At 42.0% G+C, this 21,833-nt stretch overlaps 1 protein-coding gene across 3 annotated transcripts in view; it reads left to right on the top strand.

Annotated features, from left to right (window-relative positions):
• The window catches only part of KIAA1958 (KIAA1958 ortholog), a 103,696-nt gene that overhangs the window by 37,054 nt on the left and 44,809 nt on the right, over positions 1-21,833 (top strand). The gene's annotated exons all lie outside the window — the stretch shown is intronic.

Here is a 21,833-nt window from a genome sequence, read left to right on the forward strand (position 1 = left end):
ACCTCTCTGGGCAGCCTGTTCCAGGGCTCTGGCACCCTCACAGTAAACAAGTTTCTCCTCATGTTTAGATGGAACGTCCTGTGCTTCAGTCTGTGCCCGTTGCCCCTCATCCTGTTGTTGGGCACCACTGAAAGGAGTCTGGTCCCATCCTCTTGACACCCACCCTTGAGATATTTATAAGCATTGATGAGATCCCTTCTCAGCTTGTCTTCTCCAGGCTGAACAGACCCAGCTCTCCCTCCAGCTCTTAAGTCAGTAGACAGAGAAACTCTCCCCACTTGGAAGAGGGTTTGTAAGACCTCAACTGAGTGGAGGCCAGGAGCACTCTCTGTGAGAAAGTACACCACTGCTGTAGGGAAAGCACTCTTTTAGGACAGGTTTATAGGTCTGTTTTGGGTACAATTGTGTCATGAGAGAGGGCATGCAGCTGCCTTACTGTGTGCGTGGGCTGGGGAGGACATGAAACCTGGCTGTGTGCTCTTACGTGAAACTGAAAGAAGTGGTCTCAGCCAGTGGAGCCTAGAGGTGGGGGTCATCTGTTGCCTTCACTCTGTCAGAAGAGTGATGTTTGACATGGAGAGGCAAAGGAGGGTACAAGGAGAGTACCTGGAGAGTGATTTGTGCTTCTATAAGTCTTAATGAAATGGTTTTCCTCACCCATAAATCAGAGCAGCCTGCAGAGATGAGAAGGACAACCACGACCTTAACCATGGAACTGGTAATGCTCAAAGTTTAATCCAAGAGAAAAAAACAATTTTTTTCCCTGTTCTCAGTGGAAGTTCTCATATCCCATGTCCTTCATTTTTTTAACCTCCTGCTGCTGCCAGAGCACTGGGAATTGGCTCGAACAGATCAATGTTATTGGATAAAGAGGGTGTTAAAACAGCATACTTCTGCTGAATGATTATCCTACATGCAGAATAACTCAGTGTCGGCTGTAGGTCTTCTGGAGGGGGAGGAAATCTGTTTTCTGAGCAGACTCGCCAGCTCCCTCGGGACCTGAGTGCAAACAGTGCTGGCTTTGCTCTTCCAGCTGGTGAGTGGTGCCATCCTAGGAGGAGGTGTGGGCAGGAGCAGGTTCTCCATCTTCTCCCTTGCTGGTTCAGCCTAGGAGTGTCTGGTCAGACACAGCAAAGCCAAACAGTAGAGGGGGAAAAGCGATGCCTATGTGCAGTCCCCGTGGCAGCTACTGTAAGTGCTGAAAGCAATGATTTAGTAGCCTGGGTGATACTTCAGTGTGGGCACCCTGAAACCTGAGTGAATGTCAGTAAAACTATTAATTAGCAAGAGTCTGGAGATCTTGTCAAATAAAACAATAGGCAAAATTAAATACCCAGTTTTGCTAAGTAAAACCCCACTAACCATTAGAAATTAGAAAGCATGATGTTTGTCTTAATCACAGCAAAGCAAATTCTTCTTCGGGACCCATTTCTGCATGGCTGCATCTTTGAGATGTTACTTTGGAGTAGTCCTGTCATGTAACATCCCTTGTGCAAATTCCCTTATAAAACTCTGGTTTAGAGCTGACTCTGCTCAGCTAAATATGAGAGATACAGGACGCCAGATGTCAATCCGAATTGCGTGATAATCCTACTTATTCTGCATTCCTCAGTTTATATCATATCACAGCTGTATACACTAGAGCTGGTTTCTACCAACTTGTCCCTGCAACTTGCTTAGTCTCAAAATTGCAAGCTGGGATGACGGAATACAAACCTAGGCAGAATTTGTCCATGTAGGTGTGTGTTATCTGGGAGAGTGATTTACTTTCAACAGATTCATTTAAAAAACCCTAGACCTTTCAAACTGCTTTTGTCAGGTCCTCAGAAACCAAACATGGTCAGCAGTTGTTACTGGTTAGGGTTAAACCTTACAAGAATGGACACAGCGCCACATTTTCACATTTATATTGCTTCCAGAGCAGGGTTGGTCCGTGTCTAGTGTATCACTGTGGGGACAAAGTGGGGTTGCATCTGGATTTACTGTCACTGCACAAATCAACCCTCAAAACCTCCGAGTGCTTCTCACACAGACAGCAATGTTATCTCGATGTGCTGTCTGAATTCCAGTGCAGTCTGTTATGGTCTCAATATTTAAATTTCTTGGTGGTGTTCTCAAAAAGTGTTACACAGTTCTTCTCCTCGGGCTGATATAGTATTGTTATAATATGCCGTTACAGTACTCAGAAGTAGCTGCATTTTAACCAGGGTAAAATGACTGACATACATCTAAAACCCAATACATCAGTAAAGTCTCCAATTTCCATAGACCCTGTTCCTTTGGGAAAGAATTGCTGGCATTAATAAATCTTCGAGTTGCAGAGAAGCGGGCAATGTTGGTAACTGAATTTATGACAGATGCATATTTCTGCACAGCAGATCCTTGCAGATAAAATGCGGAAGTCTGATTAAAGACCAGAGTAGGTTGATTGCTCATGTACAGTGGTTTTGTTAGGTTGTCTCTTAACAAAGAGTGATGTACTGGAAGTGGTGCATGATACAAAAAATCTGAGCAATACTGAACTACGAGAGAATGTTTATCTATCCTATGTAAACACGTTTCTGTCCTAAACTCATAGAAACGAGGATGCGTATAATTCTTATGTAAAAAAAGGCAGAAAGTAATTATATCAAGGAGCTTAGAGCTTTTGTTAGTTTGCAGACTTAGTGGATGCTTGACAAACAGAGGTACAGTTGAAAGTAAGTGGGGAATTTAAGTTCTGCCTTGTGGCCTATGAAGTGTTGCTTGATTTTAAAATAATATGTGAAACTTTGGTCCCGGTCCCATTAGAACTGGTTGTGTGTTCAGGAGGTGTCTGCAGGACTAAGACCTTAAATGATAAGTTATGATGAAAGGCTACTATCCAACCAGCAAGAAATATTGCCTCGGGTTTTACCTTAAGTCACATATCTTTGCATTTTTATTGGATACAGCTGATAGTTTCCCTGCATGGTAATCTCATAGGTCATTAAAGCTTGAGTGAGATTCTCCATGAAATCAAAAATCCTGATGATCTACGTTAGCTTAAGCCAATTTAAGCCACGTTATACATTTAGACTAGTATCTCTTTCAAACTTTTTTACTTTCCCTCTTTCACTCTCTTTAATTAAACTGTGGCCACTGAATGTGTAAGCAGGGACTTTACAAAGGTACTTTTATGTCTTAAAAGTGAAGTGGTATCCCAATGAAGATTCAGTGAGGTTAAACACTGATTTTTGTTGGGTAGTCTCCATCTAAGCATTGTGGAATATATAACAAATTATTTCTGTTAAACTCCAGCCCTAATAAGTGGACATTCATCTATGAATTTTCAGATTGTTATTTACCACTTTATTAGCAAAGCTTTCAACAATATATGTAGGAACTGTTCAGTCCTTTTTTTCTTATGGAAAAAGTGAGAGGACCTACACCTGAGAGGAGAGAAATTTCTGCAGTGGTGGAGAGCAGGGAATTTCTGCTATTTCCACTTCCCAAACAGCCTCTTTTGTCTTTCCCTTTTGCTAATACTTGGTGTGTCTTTTATGTCCAAGAACCAGTAAGGGCAAGGTAGGGCACATCAGTGAGGACGGAAGATGAAAAACATGATGGTTTAGGTTGTAGTACCTGCAGCCAAATTAGTGACATGTGGATGTCTGAAACTATGAATAGAAAAGATTCAGTGTTATTGCAGAAGGATATGGAGGAATACTATATCGCAGAGGAGGATAGTGCTTATTGTGTAGGAATGCAAGTGTTGGTTCTCAGAAAGGTAGGAGCTACTTCGTAAGTGGAACTTTTGAAGTATTTATGAAGAATACTCAATTTCCCTCTGAAGAGTGAGGGTGAAGATGTGGTTTGGATGAACAAGACAGTGCAGCAAGACATCTCTGGTCAAATGCTAGTCCAACACTATAAATACAGCAGAAAACACTTCCATGAGGATACACTAAAAATGTGTCAAATCCATATGTACAAAATGTGCAGAATGCAAAGAATAGTGAGTAGAGATGCAAAATAAAAAATCCTGTGAATGAAGTGACTGGGGTTGTTGCTTCTGCCAGAGATGTGGTAAATCATATTCTGTGGGTACCATCGCATATCCATCGCTGAACTCACCAGGCTGCTGGGTCGTGTTTTACATGTACAGGTTTTTGATGAATTTGGAAGGGAAACAGGTTGTCCACAAGCACCACTGCTTCCTTAGTCACTGACACCACTGTCCCTCCGTCATGGTTACTGAATGGTATTGCTGTTTGAATGCGTGCTGTGATGGATGGTGTCCTGTCCAATGTTGGTGTAGAGCTTTCAGGTGGAATATTTTTAAAGTATTTTTCTGCAATCAAAAGAAATAGGACCTCTTCCTTTCTCCCTCTCTCTTTCTCTGCAATTGTGTGCGTTTAAATTAAGCGGGAGCTGAGATCGTTATGTAATCATAAGACTCATGGATTAGAAGCAGTTAGATGAGCATCAAAATGTTACAAGACTTAGAGGAGAAAAAAGTGTGCCACACCTCGTGAATTGCCAGTTTTGACCAGGTTGAGCTTAAACTCCTAAATTACTGTTTACACTACAAGGAAAAAAAATGTGTCAGTCAGCACATTCTGAAGAAGTGCAAACAAGAAAAAATAATACCTCTTTTTAGAGGCATACAAAGCATCAGCCATATATACAGAAAGGCCAAATTTATCCCTGCTGTAATTCTTACAAACCCAGTGGAACTGCGCCAAGAATGTATGTAGATACAAGGTGAATTATCATGTCTAAAGAAAGTTACAAAACTTAAGCTCTTCCAAGAGCACCCAAATAATTGCTGATCCATGTATTTGGATCCATACATTTGGATGTAACTTACATCCAAAGATTGATGATTTTTGGCTGAAGTGACTGCTCAAGCCTGCCCCCAGGAACATGTGCTGCTGAGTGTGGTCAAGCGAACAATTAAACATATGTAGGGGAAAGATGGTCTTTTCCTCTTTGTGTGCGACTAAAGAGTTCAGAATCCACTGGTGACTCTTTAGGTCCCATAATTGACATCTATTCTTGCTCTAGTAGCTGAACTAAAAATAATAAGTGCTGAGATACATAATTACAAAAAGCATAGGATTTTTTTTTTAAATTGCAATGGCCTGCCCTATTTAGAAGAATAAAATTAGATCATTATAGTTTTAATCATCAGAAAAAAAGTAAGCTAGTGAGTTGACTAACCACCTCCTGCACTGCCACTGCCTTCTGATCTTGTAGCATAGATTGGCCAGCCCACCCCCACCCTTAATTATCTGTGTCCAAATGCTGTTAAATTGTAAATTAATGTTTTTGAGCTTTATTTTAAAAGGTCTGCTAATGAGGCTGATATTACTTATCTTTACAGTATTGTAAGGGAGTTCTGTTTAAAAGCAGGCCAGTATCATAAAAGAGACAAATTCAGCCTTGGCAAAGTAGTCATCTATTTGCTTTTATCATCTGGGTACAGAGCATGACAATCAAATTGGAAAAAACAAAAAACAAAAAAACCACACCAAAAAAACACACCAAAACCCCAAAACAACAACAACAAACAAAAACAAACAAAAAACCAAACCAAAACAAAAAATAAACCATAGTACCAATAATTCTAATACAAGAGTATATTTTATGAAGCTATTCCTACAAGAAGCATTTATCAAGTTATTGGTTCTTTCAGGAGAGCACAGAAATGAAGACTCATCAAGAATTACATCATCTTTAGATTTTCTCTGTACTTAAGAAATTTATCACCATTTCAGGATTCCACATCTATTTTCTTTAGTGGAAATTCCTTCCAGATACAGAAGGCTCATGCCAGCCTCTTTGCAACCTTGAAACCAGCAGTGGACTTGTCATGTAGATGGCAATCATCTTGCTGTCCTAAATATATTAAGTATTTATCAAAGCAGCTATACAGAGGAGATTAGACTGCTACTTATCTTGATGTCAGGGCTTGATTCCCCTGTTCACCCTGGACCTCCTGCATGCAGCACACAGAGACATCTCGTGGCAGAAGCATTACTGGATGTACATATACATTTTGGAGGAAATCATTCATGAATATTTGCACTGAAACCAGGTTGGTGTGGGAGACGTTTGGGGATGGGCTTTGAGTTGTATTCCTGCAATAAAAGCTGCACAGAAATATTGATCCTCTGCAGCAGGTGAGGAATGGTAGTTTCCTTGCAGTCCGTGGAAGCTGCTTGCCTGTAGCTAGGAGAGATTTGAATCTGTACCCTCAAAAAGACCTATTGCAGCCAGGCCCCAGCAGTTTTTAAGGATTAAGTCTGTAAAGCATGCCAAGTTCAGCTGCTGAGCAGTCGGGAATATTCTGTGGGGTTCTGAATAGAGGAATTGCATCACTGAGAATTCTTGACACTTCATTTAAATATATACCTTTAGTTCAAAGGGCCATAGCACAAACAGTATTAAGTAAGAAGATGTGTCGTATCAGAAGAGAAACTGCCCACTTCAATAAATGGTTGTGTTTTGGAGCATTGCTGCTCATTTCGGACTTAAAACTATACCCTCTACCCCATTACCCCAACGTGAAAGGCAGAAAAGCAAAAAAACAAGAAGCACAAGTGAGAAGTAGAAAACAAGCGTTTTTGCAGGACCAACATGATCTAGACGCTATGCTCTCCCTTTTACTAAAGGCATCTTCAACAGACTACCGTTCCATGTAAAGTGCTGTGTTTTGTGACGCTTTTACATAAAGGAAGAAAATAAGGCCTCTGCTGGTTTCAGCTGTCCCGAAAACGTACGGAAACAATAAAGGAAACTGGACAAGTCTGTGCTGAACATCACTTTATTTTTAGGAAATATAAAATTATTTAAGATGGTGTTTTTGATCAGAGATCTGTTTTCTTTGTGTGGTCTTTGAACTTGCTCTTTTTGGAGCTGTTTTCATCTTGCGATTTGTGGGTCTCTTGCGTAAGAAAACAGAGGCAAGGCAGGATCAGATTGGGATCTGCAGAGGAGATGCAGCACAGCAAGACACTGAGTGAGATACACTGACCCTGGAAAGGCATCAGACATGCACTTTCCTTTTGCACTTTGGATGGGGTGCTGGAACAGAAAGGGAGTACAGGACTTGGCATTTTGGGTCATGATACTTTCCAAGATTGTTTTTCTGCTTTGGATGAGGCTGGTACTTCAGTAAACATATCCACAGAACTATTTCATGTATGTATTCAAGGTTAAGCTTTTAATAGCAGCAGTAAACCTTGGGAAGAACTGTTTTCACCTGTCTCCATGATGGGAGCGTGCCATTTTTGCATAAGCTGTTCTGTGAAGCCAGCACACAGGTTCTTCTAATTTCTCCCATTTTCCTCATACCTAAATTATTTCCCTCTTAGTGAGTCTTGTTCTGTCACGTCATCTTTTTGTGCTTGCAGTGATCCCAGAACCTTCTTGAGCCTGAAACAGGTCAGTAAAAATTTTTGAGTGTATTTTCTGTCTACCTAAGCAAGATAACAATTTTGAATACAGAAATTCTTGTTTGGATCTTTCCAGAAAAGAAGACAAAAGCATGATGGCAGGTATTTTATTATGGCAAAGCAGTGCTTGCTAAATCATCCAGATTCTGAAAGCACTGAAACATGCTGAAATCCTTCTTTCTGTGATAAAGTGTGCTTAAATGAAGCATATGCTCATGCTGTTTGCAGGAACTGTTGAACCAGGCTATTAGATCAGAGGTTCAGGAGAGAGAAACTGAAGCACCTACTTTCACTGATGAATCTTCCTTGCTGGGAAACTCCATGGTCTGGTCACACAAAAGCTGGTTTGGACGTTGGTTGTTCTGAACAGCTTCAGTGTGGCTAGTGGCTTCTGTGGTACAGGAGGGCAGAGCTGTATTTTTGTTTCCCAAATGAGTCTGCATTTGTCTGGAGGCAAGCAATGCTGCCCTGCAAAAATGGCAGGGTGCTTCTGATCACACCAATGTTGTGTTAGAGGCGGCAGCTCCCAAGTCCTGGCTGCCACCAAACCTTGCCCTGTTGGGAGCCAGGGACAGGGCTTCCTGCATGCAGGTTGTGTAAAAAGTGGTGCTGAGGACCTTGCTGAGTCTCATGTAAGCTTTGTGTTATGTGCTTGATTATGCATTGACCATTAAGTGCATTGGCTGCATCTTATTTCTAACATATACCTGTCAGTCCCATTAACTTTTATTAAACAGTAAGTGTACACGCACAAAGAGAGAAATACTGCGTGTGTTCCTGTTGATTAAACTCAGGATATGTTTAGACTGGCAGTGACACTGATCCGATGTTGCTTTTCATTAACTAGGTATTCATGATGAAAACCTCACTTGAAACCATACAACTATGGATTAATAATACAGCAAGGATTAATAATACTTAATTGCTTGCTGAATTGCTCTTGCGGGGGGGAGGGCGCTGGCGGAAATAACTAGCCTTCTGTTTTGTTCAGAGAAGGAAAAAAAAATGATCCTGAGCTATTCTGACCCAGGTCACATCACCCCAGTGCAAAAGCTGAATGTGCTCTGTTACTGAATTATTTCAAGCAGAACATACCCATATCCAAACATCATGCCAGTGAAAGATACAGACATTCATCTCTGATCTTTGAATAGTTTGATTCAATTTTCTGTTTACACTCACTGCTCTCTTAACTGGGTGTCTGTCTAATCTCTGCTTTACTGTGGCTGGTCAAGGATAGCAGTGAGAATGAGCCACAGAAGCATGGATGTTTCTGTATGGGAATAATTTAATTTTGTCCACAGCTTGGAGCTCTCTTCTGCTGTGGTGAGTTCTGGCCTACAGTCATGTTGGTGTGCCAGGTTATGAGGATTTTTTCTGTCCTTTACTCTTGAGAAATGGAGTGATGCCAGTTGTTTGGTTCTTGCTCTCTCACAGACTATACATCCAAGAACACAAATTATCAGACAGGGAAACTCCTCTTGGCATCACAGCACAGCATTCATGCTTGTATGCTGATATATGCTTTGCTTTTTGCTCACATATTTACATTTCTTTTTTTCTCTCCGTATAAATGGTTTTTTTTGTCTCTGTTTCCTCTTCCCTAATTTCAAATAGCCCTCAGAAAACTTACGGTTTGACAAAAAACTTGTCCTATTTACCATTCACTTGTACCATTGTTAAATACATCAGACTCGGTTTATTGTGCTAGTGCACAATAAAATAGCCATATATATATGGGTAACACACATTTGTAATTGTATCCGTTAAACTATACCTCATATCACCTCTTACATGAATTGGTTGTGTCGGTTTTGCTATGAACTCATTCAGTAGCAGAGGAACTGATTGTTCATATCCTATATAGAAGAACAAATTATTTTAATGGAAATAACAATATAATCCCAGCAGGAAAATTTTGACAAGTTAATTACAGAAGAGAGATAATAACAATATTCTGAGCAGCAAAGAGGTGTGTGTGTGTGTATGCTCTCTGTCTGTGTATATAGCTAGAAAAAAATTGAAATTATTTAAAAATACTCAAGTAGACCTGCAAAATATGACTAAATATTCAATTAAATTATGATCAAATAAGTTTAAACGTGTTCAAGGGCAGAAATAAACGAGTTATGCTATGAACAACAGCCTGGTTCCCAACGAATTCACGTTCCTTATCTTTTCATCTCCTACTTTCCAGCTGCTCCTGTGCCTCTTGGGACCCCTGGTCCTGGCAAATGCCGGGACGTGCCGTGGCTATTTTGGAACAAGATGTGTGTGCCAGGTCAGATGGGGTGTGAGAGCAGCTGCCTAGCAGAATATCTAACACCTGAGGACTGCAGCCTTTCCCCTAGTTGGGATGTATTCATGTCTCTGCCCCTCTGCCCAGCTGCTGAGTCTCTCCCAGCCTTGTAGGACCTTTACATCTTTGAACTTCCACCCCCTTCCTTATAGGGTGAGAGTTGTGTTGGCAAAGGTTGAAGTTATGTTCAAAGTCGTCATTTCTTCTGGAGTGCGAGTTGGAGAGGACTCTCAGTGCAGGCACAATAGAAGACTGAAAAATCTACCTTAAGAGCTGGGTCACTTTAAGTGTTGCGCTCCATCCTCTCCGGAGAATTGTGTAAAGACCTGGTCCTTAAATGCTGCTCTCTAACCCAGTGAAGACAAAGGAAATAAGTGCATTAAAAGTGTGCGTTGAAACTAGTTAGGCAAGGTTGTAAATTGCGAGCTCTTCGTAGAGTTTGTGCGCCTTTCATAGCTTGCTTCACTTGTATTGGAAGACATACAGTGGGGAAAGGTAAAAGCAAATTGTTCTGGTTGGGCAAGATCACCAACAGAGAATTTCAGAAATAGAACTGCAAGCTCAGTAACAAGGTGTCGTGGTTTGATTGTAGGGTGACAATAAACTGTGGCAGATGTATTGTTCACCCCCTCTCCCCCCCGTTCACCCCTCCCTCTCCCCACTTCCCACTAAGGACAGGTGACTTGGAGGGAAAGAAGGACTGAGAGAAGAGAGTTGGAAAAATTAAAAATGTTTTACTAATGCTACTAATAAAATAGAGAAAATAATACAAAATATACAAAACCAATCTTGAAAGTCCTGGCAACTGCTCCAGCAGATGTAGGGCCAGCACCCGAAGTCCTGGACTGGACTCTGCAGCCAACCGGAACTGGAGTCAGTCTGTCATTTGGCCTCAGTTCACAGGGACAACTCGCAAGGTCCTCTCCCAATGTCGCCCATAAGGAAAAGGGGCGAGATCCTCGTGATCCCCCACTTTTATATGAAGTACCACGTGAATGGGATGGAATACTTAGTTGGTCAGTTTTTTGGTCACCTGTTCCAGTTCACTGCTCTCGTGAGATGTGCATCCATCCTTATCAATGACCTCGCATTCCATTGCTATGTCTACCAAAACATGTATCTAGCTTTCAGGAAAACTGCAGTTATTTAGAAGGCTTTAGCTGACAGGGAAATTCACTAAAAGAGAAACTTGTTTTGTAACAAAACCAGGACACAAGGCAATTCAAGTACTTTGCTAAATTAAAGATGAGGGTGGGTGGAAAGGTACCGAAATGCAGTTCTTTGAGATGCATGTGCTGCAGTCTGTGTTATCAGAAGTCAATGGCCCAAGCTCCCAACACATTTCCTATTACACCTGCAGTAGATAGTTCAGCCAGAACACAAAAGGGTACATTTCGATTCAGTACCCATGGCACTTTAATAAAATAGAGGGAGAAATGTCTGCAGTCTCTAATAAGCTATATATCAACTAAGAGCTGTCAGCCCGTGTAGAGAACTCCACAGCATGATTTATTATGTTAATTACAGTCATGTGGGCCTCATGTTCTTAGGTCTGAAACTGCTCACATTCTCAGCTTGATTTAAGAATATGCTTTGGCCATGACTTAAAGTGCAGCTTATTATGATTAATGTAATAAAATATTTATTACATACTCCTTTTCTTTGTTTCACTGCCTGTTGCCCCAGTTAGACTGCCTCATTCTGAAACAGTGATATAAATTAGATTTCAGATTATGAGGATCGTCATCTGTTTTTAATCTCTCTCTTCAGTGTTGTTCTTTTTTTCCACATCCCTTTGTTCTGATTCTCCCTTCTCTCCCCATGTCTTTATTTCCCTCCCATATTTTCCAGCTCTGCTTCTCAGCTGCTTTTTAGAGTGAATCAAAAGCAGGCAAACTTCATAGCCCTGGCTCATCCCTTTGAGACCTCTTGCATTGCTTTCTCGACTGTGCTTATTAAAGTTAGTTCTTAAATGCAGTTACATTAAAACTGGCAGTAGGCCATAGCTGGGAACATGCTAAGCCTCTGGTGATGTAGGGTGGCATGTAAAGAGAAGACTAAACTGTAAGGGGATACATGTTTGTGTCCTTTTTATCACTCTTCTTCCACAGGGCTTGCAACTGCAACCAGGCACAAAATTCCACTGCACCAAATTTTTCAAAATTGTGCATAAATTTGTATCTGTGATGTTGTGCGAAACAGCCCACTATTTCAGTTGCTGGCTGAGCAATTGGTGCTTGCAAAATCTGCTTGCATGTGTAAATCTGGCTTTCTCTGTAAGACCATGTAAAGGGGAAACATTATGGAAAATGTAGCATCTTTTTTTTTCCTTCTATAAGAAATGGGGGTTTGCCATGAGAATTTGTATTGACCCCCTAATGCTTCAATAATTTTAAAATTATAAGCTGAATTCAACAAAGGAGTTGTTTCTCAGATCTTTACAGCTTTTTCTCTCCTTGTTTTGATTTTTTCTTATTGTTTTTCTCTTAGCAACTTTTTAATTGAGTCATACACATAAATGTTATCCAGTTGTGCCCCTCTTCCACCTTCTAAACATATAATGACTTAGTCCAGTTGATTTCTACGTTAGCAAATACTTAAATACAGAGATCCTAATTCAGAATGCACTCAAAATGTGCTTTGTTGAACTGGAAACTTATTTGGAAGAAAAACAGATACTCTCCTGAGGATGTGTGTGCAACACTTTCTGGACTGGTGCCAAGCCAGCCAAGTCCTCTTGGAAAATGAGAGCATTACTTCTGCTGTGCATCATCCAGCCTAAAGTTCTCAGGGCAGGTTGGACATTCACTGACATACTCCTTTAATTCCTTCTGCCACACATCATGAAGTAAATAACATGCTTTGAAAGGGTAATATTTCATGTCTTGCTAAAAAGTCCTGGGTAAAAAAGAATTCGATTTTCCAGAGTTATATATTGAACCTGAAGGAGATCATTGGCAAAAAATGCGTCTTGTCTTCAGCCTTATATTGAAATCAGTACTCTGAGTTTTCTAAGTGGAGTTACTCATAAATTGGTTGGAAATTACTGGAAGATTATATGACTGAATAAAAAGATGCATGCTCAACGTAAAGCTGACTTTTGCTTCACATTGTGAGTAGTGTTTTGCCACTTACCAACTCCAGCACCTCCCTAATTTCACCAATCAACCTGATTTTTTTAACCTGAGCTCTGAAAGAGGAGCAATTATGAGTTAGAAGTGGACATAGCTGAAACAAGCTTAGTTAGCTATTTAGAAAGAAAAAGGGCTTCACTTTTTTAAAAAGTTTTCTGATGTTTTTAGGCTTGCAGTATAGAAAACTCCAAGCATTACTTTTATATCCTCCACCTCTATGAAGAGTTGAGTCCCTGGACCTCAGTCAATTATATAAGGGTTCAAAGAATTTGCTTTTATAAAACTCCTGTAATGGCAATAGCTAGCATGGAAATAAGAGAGAGATGACGCAGGACAGGTAGCCCTGAACCTGGTTCCAGGCTTAGTTATAATCCAAGTCACTGACTTGGAACAGGGCAGCTAAAATGGCAGACTCCAGACCAGCTGTGAGCTGAGTACATTTTGCCTGGACATCACTTCAGTACCAGATAGATGGTTTCTCCAGTGCTCTTGCAAAATATCTTCTGCTTCTGCTGTTCACCATGCTGTGCTCCCAGAGCAGCTCTAGTGTCCTGCTGTGAAGTGCTGCAGTGTTTGGCAAGCCTGGGAGAGCTGGAGTTGGTGTATTTGTTCCTGCCAAGTGGAGGCGAGATCTGGGTAAATATGAACCGAGTAGCCCCACTGTCAGGGTACAGAGGGAATGCGTCCCGTTTTGCGTTGCAGCAATTCACACCAGTGCATCACAGAACAGCTTTGAAAGCGATAGGAAACTATACAGTCTTACACTCCAGAAAACAACACTGTAAGTATTCAGTGGAAGAAGTGAAATGTGAGGTAACACTGGCATGCAACACTTCTCTTTTCCACTAGCCCTGACAAAACTAAAACTAGACAACTAGACGAAGTGGAGATCATGCTTTCATCAAGTTTAAACGTTTTTCATTTAGAAAATGCATCTTGAGAACCTTTGTGTTGAAATAGCTTAGATGTCACGTACAGTTGGGTGGAGAAGAAAAGCAGCCTTGTATAAATCAAAGTGCCTAGAGCGCTGCTGTTTTGCACTGTTCAGTAGTGATTGCTAGTATCCACTGTGTAAAAGGTTGATCCAGTCAATCATAGGAGGACATAATTCTTAATCCCTCATCATGGCTACAAATTTTCTGTCATCTGAGAATCATGCAGTAGTCCCATTAATATTGTTGTGAATGTTATTGTTGACTTTGCCAGCTGCCACATTGCACCTTGTATCTTTTCAGGCTGTTGTGGTGAGAAAGTAGTGAAAGTGAATGCAAACTGAAAACCAGCAATAGCGTCTGAGTGAGCATCCATTTATCAGACCATTCTGTACCTTGCGAAAAACGGACAGATGACTGAAGTTTATTTTAGTGACACTTACTTCTTGGAGATACCCATGTATAAATATTCCCATGCTCACTTGCTTGAAATCTATGTGCTTTTTCCTTTGATAGAATCTAAATCTTTTTAATTTTAGAACCATAAAATATTTCACTGATAATTTTGTTGGAGTACATTAACTGAATAGACACGCCTTTTTTTTCCTCCAGAAAACATAACATCTCTCATAAATGGATTTTAATTAATAAATTTCTATCATATTACAGATTTTACAGTCTAATGAAACCCTTTTGCTGAAAATGTTAAACTACACAGAGTTCGACTTAATGTAGTGGAAGTAGAGAACTTTAATTGTTAAACAGAATTCAGTAGCAACATCAGATGGTCAGGGTAGAAATTCAAGAAAAAGTGCAGAAACACTTCCTTCTGCTTCAGCAATCTGCAGCTAAATGGTTAATCCATTGATCCTGCAGATCTCTGAAACTGTTTTATGTCATAACCTGATGAAAGTCTCTAGGCAGTCATAGAATCGTAGAACCATTTGGGTTGGAAGGGACCCTAAAGATCATCTAGTCCGATGCCCCTGCCATGGTCAGGGGTGCCTTCCACTAGACCAGGTTGCTCAGAGCCCCATCCAGCCTGGCCTTGAACACTGCCAGGGATGGGGCATCCACAGCTTCTCTAGGAGGCCTGTTCCAGGGCCTCACCACCCTCATTGTAAAGAATTTCTTCCTAACATTGAATCTAAATCTACCCACTTCCAGTTTAAAGCCATTACCCCTTGTCCTATCACTACATGCCTTTATAAAAAGTCCTTCTCCAGCTTTCTTGTAGGCCTCAGTACCGGGAGGCTGCTGTAAGGTCTCTCTGGAGCCTTCTCTTCTCCAGCCTGGACAACCCCAACAGCAGAGGGGCAGAATCACCTCCCTTGACCTGCTGATCCTGCTTCTTTTGATGCAGCCCAGGTTATGATTGGCTTCCATTGCTGGCTCATATTTAGCTTCTCATTGACCAACAGTTCCAAGTCCAGGTAAATGACATCAGTTGCTCTTCAAGGACCCACCAAGGTTGTAACCCCATTGTAGAAGGTCACCAATTTGTCAGTTATGATCTGGCCCTAGCAAAGCCGTGCTGGCTGTCATCAATCACCTCTTTATTATCTGTGTGCCTTAGCATATTTTCTAGGAGGATCTGCTCCATGATCTTGCTGGGCACAGAGGTGAGACTGACTGCCCTGCAGTTCCCCAGGTCTTCCTTTTTTCCCTTTTTAAAGATAAGGGTTATGTTTCCCCTTTTCCAGTCAGTGGGAACTTCATTAGACTGCCACAACTTCTCAAATATGATGGATAGTGGCTTAGCAATTTCATCTGCAGTTCTCTCTGGACCTGTGGATTCATCTCATTAGGTTCCATGGACTTGTGCACCTTCAGGCTCCTTGGATGGTCTTGAATCTGATCTTCTACAGTGGGCGCTTCTTCATTCTCCCAGTCCCAGGGTTTTCCCCCCTCTTTTGGCTCTGACTAACCAAGCCTAAGCTTAAATAAGTATGATTATTGTGGCACAGGAAGTGCACTTTATTTGGCCTTAGGACTTCCTGAAGAAATGGTTATTGTTGGATATGAAATAATTACATTAAAACATATGTATTTTTGACTTGAGCCTTTGACTGCTGCATGTGTGTAGGAGTTACCCCAAGAAGTCAGTCTGTACCAGACAGTAAAAGTGCCAAATATAACATTCTCCAAGTGTTTATTTCTTCCTGTCTCTTATTCTGAGGGTGTTTCTGAGTGCTCAGAGGCACTTCTGCCAGGGAGACCTCCTGCTCTTACCCTCACCCTCGTTCTTCAGCACTGAGACAGGGGAATGGCTTTCATGTGGTTATTCCTGTGATACAGTGGAAAACAGCTGTCAGCTTTCTAAATTTTGCATGCAGAAAGAGCACTGATATTCAGGGATGCCGTGATATGGTGGTGGCATTCAGCTGCTCCTGACAGGAGAGCTGTAGCACTGATCCCAGGAGGGAATGTTTGTCTGAGCTTCCCCCAGTCTTTCACCCCATGACTTAGAATTATAGAATCAAAGAATCATAGAATGGCTTGGGTTGGAAGGAACCTTCAAAGCTCATCTAGTCCAACCCCTGCCATAAGCAGGGACATCTTCATCCAGATCAGGTTGCTCAGAGCCCTGTCCAGCCTGGCTTGGGATGTCTCCAGGGATGGGGCATCTACCACGTCTCTGGGCAACGGCCCATGTCTCACCACTCTCATTATAAAATGTTTCTTCCTCATGTGTAGCCTGGATCTCCCCTTCTTTAGTTTAAAACCATTACTCCTTGTCCTGCCTACTTGACCTACCTCCTTTGTGCACCATCACAACCTCTGCCCACTGCAGTTGTTGGCTTGAGAATGTCTCTTGCCTGCAAATATCTTCTTGAAACAGGAGGGGACAGGAGAAAAGAGAGGTAGGAGCAGGCTGTGGTTTATGTTAACTGTTTTTGTGGGCTGTGTATGGCCATGACCCTTAGGTTGGATATCACTGCTTTTCAATAATTGCAGAGCGGGGGCAAGAGTCAGCCTGCAAAGTGCTGGAGTGTGGAGAGAGAGCAGTTAGCTCCAGCGTAGATATATGTGGTGCCTTGTGTGCAGTGAACTAGGCTTTTTCACCTGAATGAAAGCATTTTGGTGGGAGCAGGTCTGCTGCAAAAGCATTTTCCTCATCAGAGCACAAATTGAGCAGAGAAGACTTTGGCTGGTGGTGTGATGACCACCAAAAAAACCATCTTATTTTTAATGTGTTTCTTCTGAGATCTCACTGCTTACCTTAAACAGAGTTCAAGACTGTTTGCAATTATAGCTCAGGTTCATGACTCCAGCTAATGTTACAAACTGTCTCTGAACATTAACAATCTGCATATGTCTGTTGTGAAAGCAAGTGCCTTTCCCCCGTCATAATTACAGAGGTCATGTCCTTTTCAGGGAGTCTGAGTGTCTGTATGTGTGCAAGCTTAAATAAAAACAACCCTGAGTTTGATAACTCTGCTGATAATGTTAAGTCATGGCTGCGTTAAGATCAGATTATGAACAGATCAGAAGGCAGCTGTTGCTCTGTGGGAGGGACCATCTCAGGGTTTTGGGCTAGCCTGAGACATTCAGCTCCCAATAGGTTTTCTGTTTAATGGCTGCCAGGTCACTTTATCTCTTTGGCTATGTTTAAGCTGGGACATCTAAACTATTTGGCACTTTTTCAAACTCTTAGTTGGGAGTTTAGCCTGGATCCCACAGTGGAGTGGGTTTTACTGGCTTTTCTTGCAACATTCTGGTGTTCTTGGAAATGAAACTCCTATGTGGGATCAGATAGGAAGCACTAGACCTTCAAACAAGTCCTTTGTGTAGTGATGCAGCTATGGGGGCCAGGACTTGAGGAGGTATGTCTCCAAGTCAATTTATTTTTTATGTTACTCCTCCCAGTCTCTAAAACAGGGGTAACAGTACTGCCAGCTCCAAAGGTTGCATTATGATAAGGAAAAGGCATTAAGGATAGCTTGGCTTGGTAGATCAATTATGACAGTAATTGTTGGTTGGTTGCTTCATGCCATTTTACTGGCTGAGACAAATTAGACCATAACATGAGAGTGTTTGTCTTCCTAGAGCCTAATAGCAGACACCTACAGAAGACTATAATAAAGGTGCAAGCATATATGACACCTCGGCACTCTACTATCCTACCACAATTTGCAGCTTAAGGCCTTGCTGATGCAGAGACGTTCTCTTGTATTGAGGAGCACTCCGTGATTTCTATTCTGGGCTTTTACCCAGTTTTGGAACCCAGTACACTGAAGAGTTGATGATACTGTGAGCTGTGCAGGCCCAAGGGCAAACCAGCTTATGCTTGCAGTGGTCCAGGAGCTACTGTGGATCCCCACTTGTGTTTTCAGTAGTTTCCAGCAGGACTACAGAAAATTTTAAAAAAAAGAAAAAAAAAAAGTAAGCTCTGGCCAAAAGAACTTTTGGTCTCTATTCAGCAAGATGCAGCAAAGTGAGACCAAGAAAATGTCTGGGAACCATTGCATTGGAAACACTTCTGTCTCAGGACAAGAGCATTCAGTTTCAATACCCAGACCCAGAGATGAAGTCTTTGTACCTCAGCAATTCCCCCACTTGTCGGATCCTTACGACAACACACACATTTTCAAAAATTCACTGCTATGGCAGTTGAGATGCCTTTTAGTCTTTAGTTCTTAATGACTGAATTACTTTTATGTAGCCTTTCTTTATCTGTCGGTCTGGGTGGATTTGTAAGGAAAAAAAAAATGACATTACACCAGCCTCATCTTCTCTGACAATGTCGAAAGACCATGTGGCTAGAGCAGAAGCAACTAGTGCCAAACATCCTGGTAAGGTCTTTCATTCTGTTACTACTGATTTCCAGCAGGCAAAGTAGAGATGTGTAGAGTAGATGGATTTGTTATAAGTATTTTACAAGGGCCATTTGCAGACTGCACCCAGAGAATAATTTTTGTGGTCTCCTTCTGTCAAAGGCTGTACAGAGAGAATGCAAGGTGTGCCTGGTCTTAGGCTCTGTTCCATTCGCAATCCAAATGTCATAATTGTACTGGCTCTGGCTGGGATGGAGTTAACTTTCTTCGTAGCAACCCCATACCCTGCTGTGTTTTCGATTTGCAACTAAAAGTGTTAATGACACACCAGTGTTTTGTCTGTTGATGAGCTGGACTTGTACAGTGTTGAGACTTTCTCTTTTTCCACACTGTCGCCCCAGCAGCTAGGCCTAGGTGGGCAAGAGGCTGGGAGGGGACACAACAGGGACAGCTGATCCAGACTAACCAAGGGGATATTCTCTGCGCTACAACATCATGCTCAGCAATAAAAACTGAAGGGAAGGGTTTTTGGGGGAGGTGGGCATTGCTCAGAGACTGTCTGGGTGTTCGTCTGCTTGTGGGAGATAGTGAGTGATTGCCTGTGCATCACTTGTTGGTTGGGTGTCTTCTTCCTCTCTCCTTTAGTTATGAAACTCTCTTTGTCTTAACTCGTGGATTTTCTTGCTTTTGCTCTTCCTATTCCCTGTCCCTCCGGGCTGGGGAGCGAGCTGTGAGGTGCTTAGGTGCTGACCAGGGTCAACCACCACAATAATGGAGAATAAGGTTATGAAATTAGCAGAAAACACAAAGTTTGGTCATACTAAAAGTGTGTCTTAATACAATTTATGTCTCCATGGTAGCTGGAGATGGATTATGTGGTTTCTTTCAGCACTATGAAATCATCTTGGTTAAATGAAGAAGTAAGACTTTAATGACATGAAGAATTATGTCTCCTTCCTCAGCTATCCTAGTCTATAAAGAGCTGTCTTAGTTAAGTTAGGCTCAACTGCATCATCTGCCTTTGCTGTGGATAAAGAGCATGTGCAGATGATGACAGTGGCTCAGCTGACATCTGATGACTTTGGCTGTCTCAGACTTTGTCACTTGAGTCTCACTGCCTCCGTGCATTCATCCCCGTGCTATGAGATATCCCTGATGTTTGAACGGTCTCATAGGAAGAGAATAATCAAGCACCTCTGCAGGCTGGATTCACAGTCAAAATGGATGTAGCTCTCCTCATGTGGCTGGATGAGGAGCTGACCCACTATCTTTAACATTTCCCACCTGCCTTGTGGAGTAACACACCAGAGCACTGCAGGGCTGCAGTATTTCTGGGATACTGTTTCACTCATGCAACTTCAGGGGATCTTTAATTCAGCATGGGTTTTATAACTGTTAGCTGCAGATATGGCAATTTCCTTTGCAGATTAAGGAAAGGTGCCATAACATAAATGACTGACTGGGTGTCACTGCTGTGTTGTGACAGGCTATCCTCTAAGAAGTAATGATTGATGACATGTATAAAACTGAGCCATTATATGTGCTGTTTATATTGAAACAGTGCTTAAAACGTGGGCTGTCAGTAAAAGCACTGATTACGTACACAGTGCTATAATAAGTGCTGGTGGGTGCAGTGAGCAAAGTACCAGAGTAAATGTTTGTTTCGAAGCTTCAAACAGCGTTGTCTCTTCATTTCCCACCTGCACCTAGCCATAATAAAAGGATGATCCTATACATTGCCTAAATCATGAGGCTTCACTGCAGGCTGCTAGGAGCTCTTTGGTACTGACATCAGTATTAAAACCAGTTTCTAAAGTAGGCTGATGACCTTTTCTTTTTCCCCTTGAGCACAGTTAGAGCAAACCTCAGTGCTCTGTGGCAGTGTTTTTTGTGGCTGCAGAAGCCTCCAGAGGCCTCATCTGCAGACCCCTGCTTCTCTGCGCTTGGCAGAGGGTTTGAGGACCCCTTTCTGTAGGTTTCACTGAGTGCAGTGGATGCACGGGATGCCTCACAGTGAAGACACAAGACCTGGTCCCAGGGGATATAAACTTAGCTCTGTCTATGGCCTACTGGCAAGTCCTGGGGCAAGTTACTCCCAGGTACCTGTGTCTGCAGGTGTGGTATGGAGGCGATGGAATGAACTCTCTTCAACTTCCCTATGTAGATGGGCAGAAGGGGAAACTGCCCAGCTGTGCACCGATGTTTCTGCATTGCAGGAAACATTGCAGGTGGGCTGCGGAAGGAGATAGAGTCACCTTCCTTATAAGAAGTCTTATGAGGAGCAGCTGAGGGATCTGGGGCTGTTTAGCCTGAAGAAAAGGAGGCTGAGGGGAGACCTTATTGCTGTCTACAACTACCTGAAAGGAGGTTGTAGCATGGAGGGTGTTTGTCTCTTCTCCCAAGTAACAAATGATAGGACAAGAGGAAATTACCTCAAGTTGTGCCAGGGAAGGTTTAGATTGGATATTGGGAAAAATTTCTTCCTGGAAAGGGTTGTCAGGTGTTGGAACAGGCTGCCCAGGGAAGTGGTGGAGTCATCATTCCCAGAGGTATTAAAAAAAAGCATAGATGAGGTTCTTAGGGACATGGTTTAGTGCCAGAGTTATGTTAATGATTGGACTCTATGATCTTGAGGGTGTCTTCCAACCAAAATTATTCTGTGATTCTATGATTTGTTTCCCTGCTGCCTTCCCTGTGCTTGGGCAGAGTGAGCATGAAGAGCAAGTGTCTGAGCACTGCTGCAGAGCGTGGTGTGCTGGCCTCTCGGGAGCTTGGCCTGAATGACAGAGCAGCAGTGGGAACTTCACCTGGTCTCGTAGCCCTTTGTGGTGTGTGTGGGGTGGGAAACACCTGGTGAAAGGACACCAAAATTTATGGATTTTGCAATGAGATAGAACAAAAAAACCTTGCTTTTTTCCCCTCTTCTGCTTATTAAGTGAAAGAGAGAAAAAGGAATGTTCCACTCACAGAGAAAAGTCAAATAATTGAATTTTTCCTTCTTTGCATTTGCTGTTCATTTTCTAAAACCATTAAGGTCACATTAATAATGGCAGTTCCACCTAGTGCTTCTAACGTACATCCTTGTACAGACAGACATTCGCATATGCCAAGAAAACAGTCCTTTACTTACATGTAAAAAGCTTTTCCTTTTTATGGTTACCTTAGGATCAGCCCAAAAATCAGCTGTCAGTAACAACCACCTTAGCAGTAGCATCTGAATATTGTGGTTTGATATGTCACTGATTGTAAGGGCCTTTGAGTATAGCCTT

The sequence above is a fragment of the Caloenas nicobarica genome, chromosome Z, assembly GCF_036013445.1.
Source record: "Caloenas nicobarica isolate bCalNic1 chromosome Z, bCalNic1.hap1, whole genome shotgun sequence".
NCBI lineage: Eukaryota > Metazoa > Chordata > Aves > Columbiformes > Columbidae > Caloenas > Caloenas nicobarica.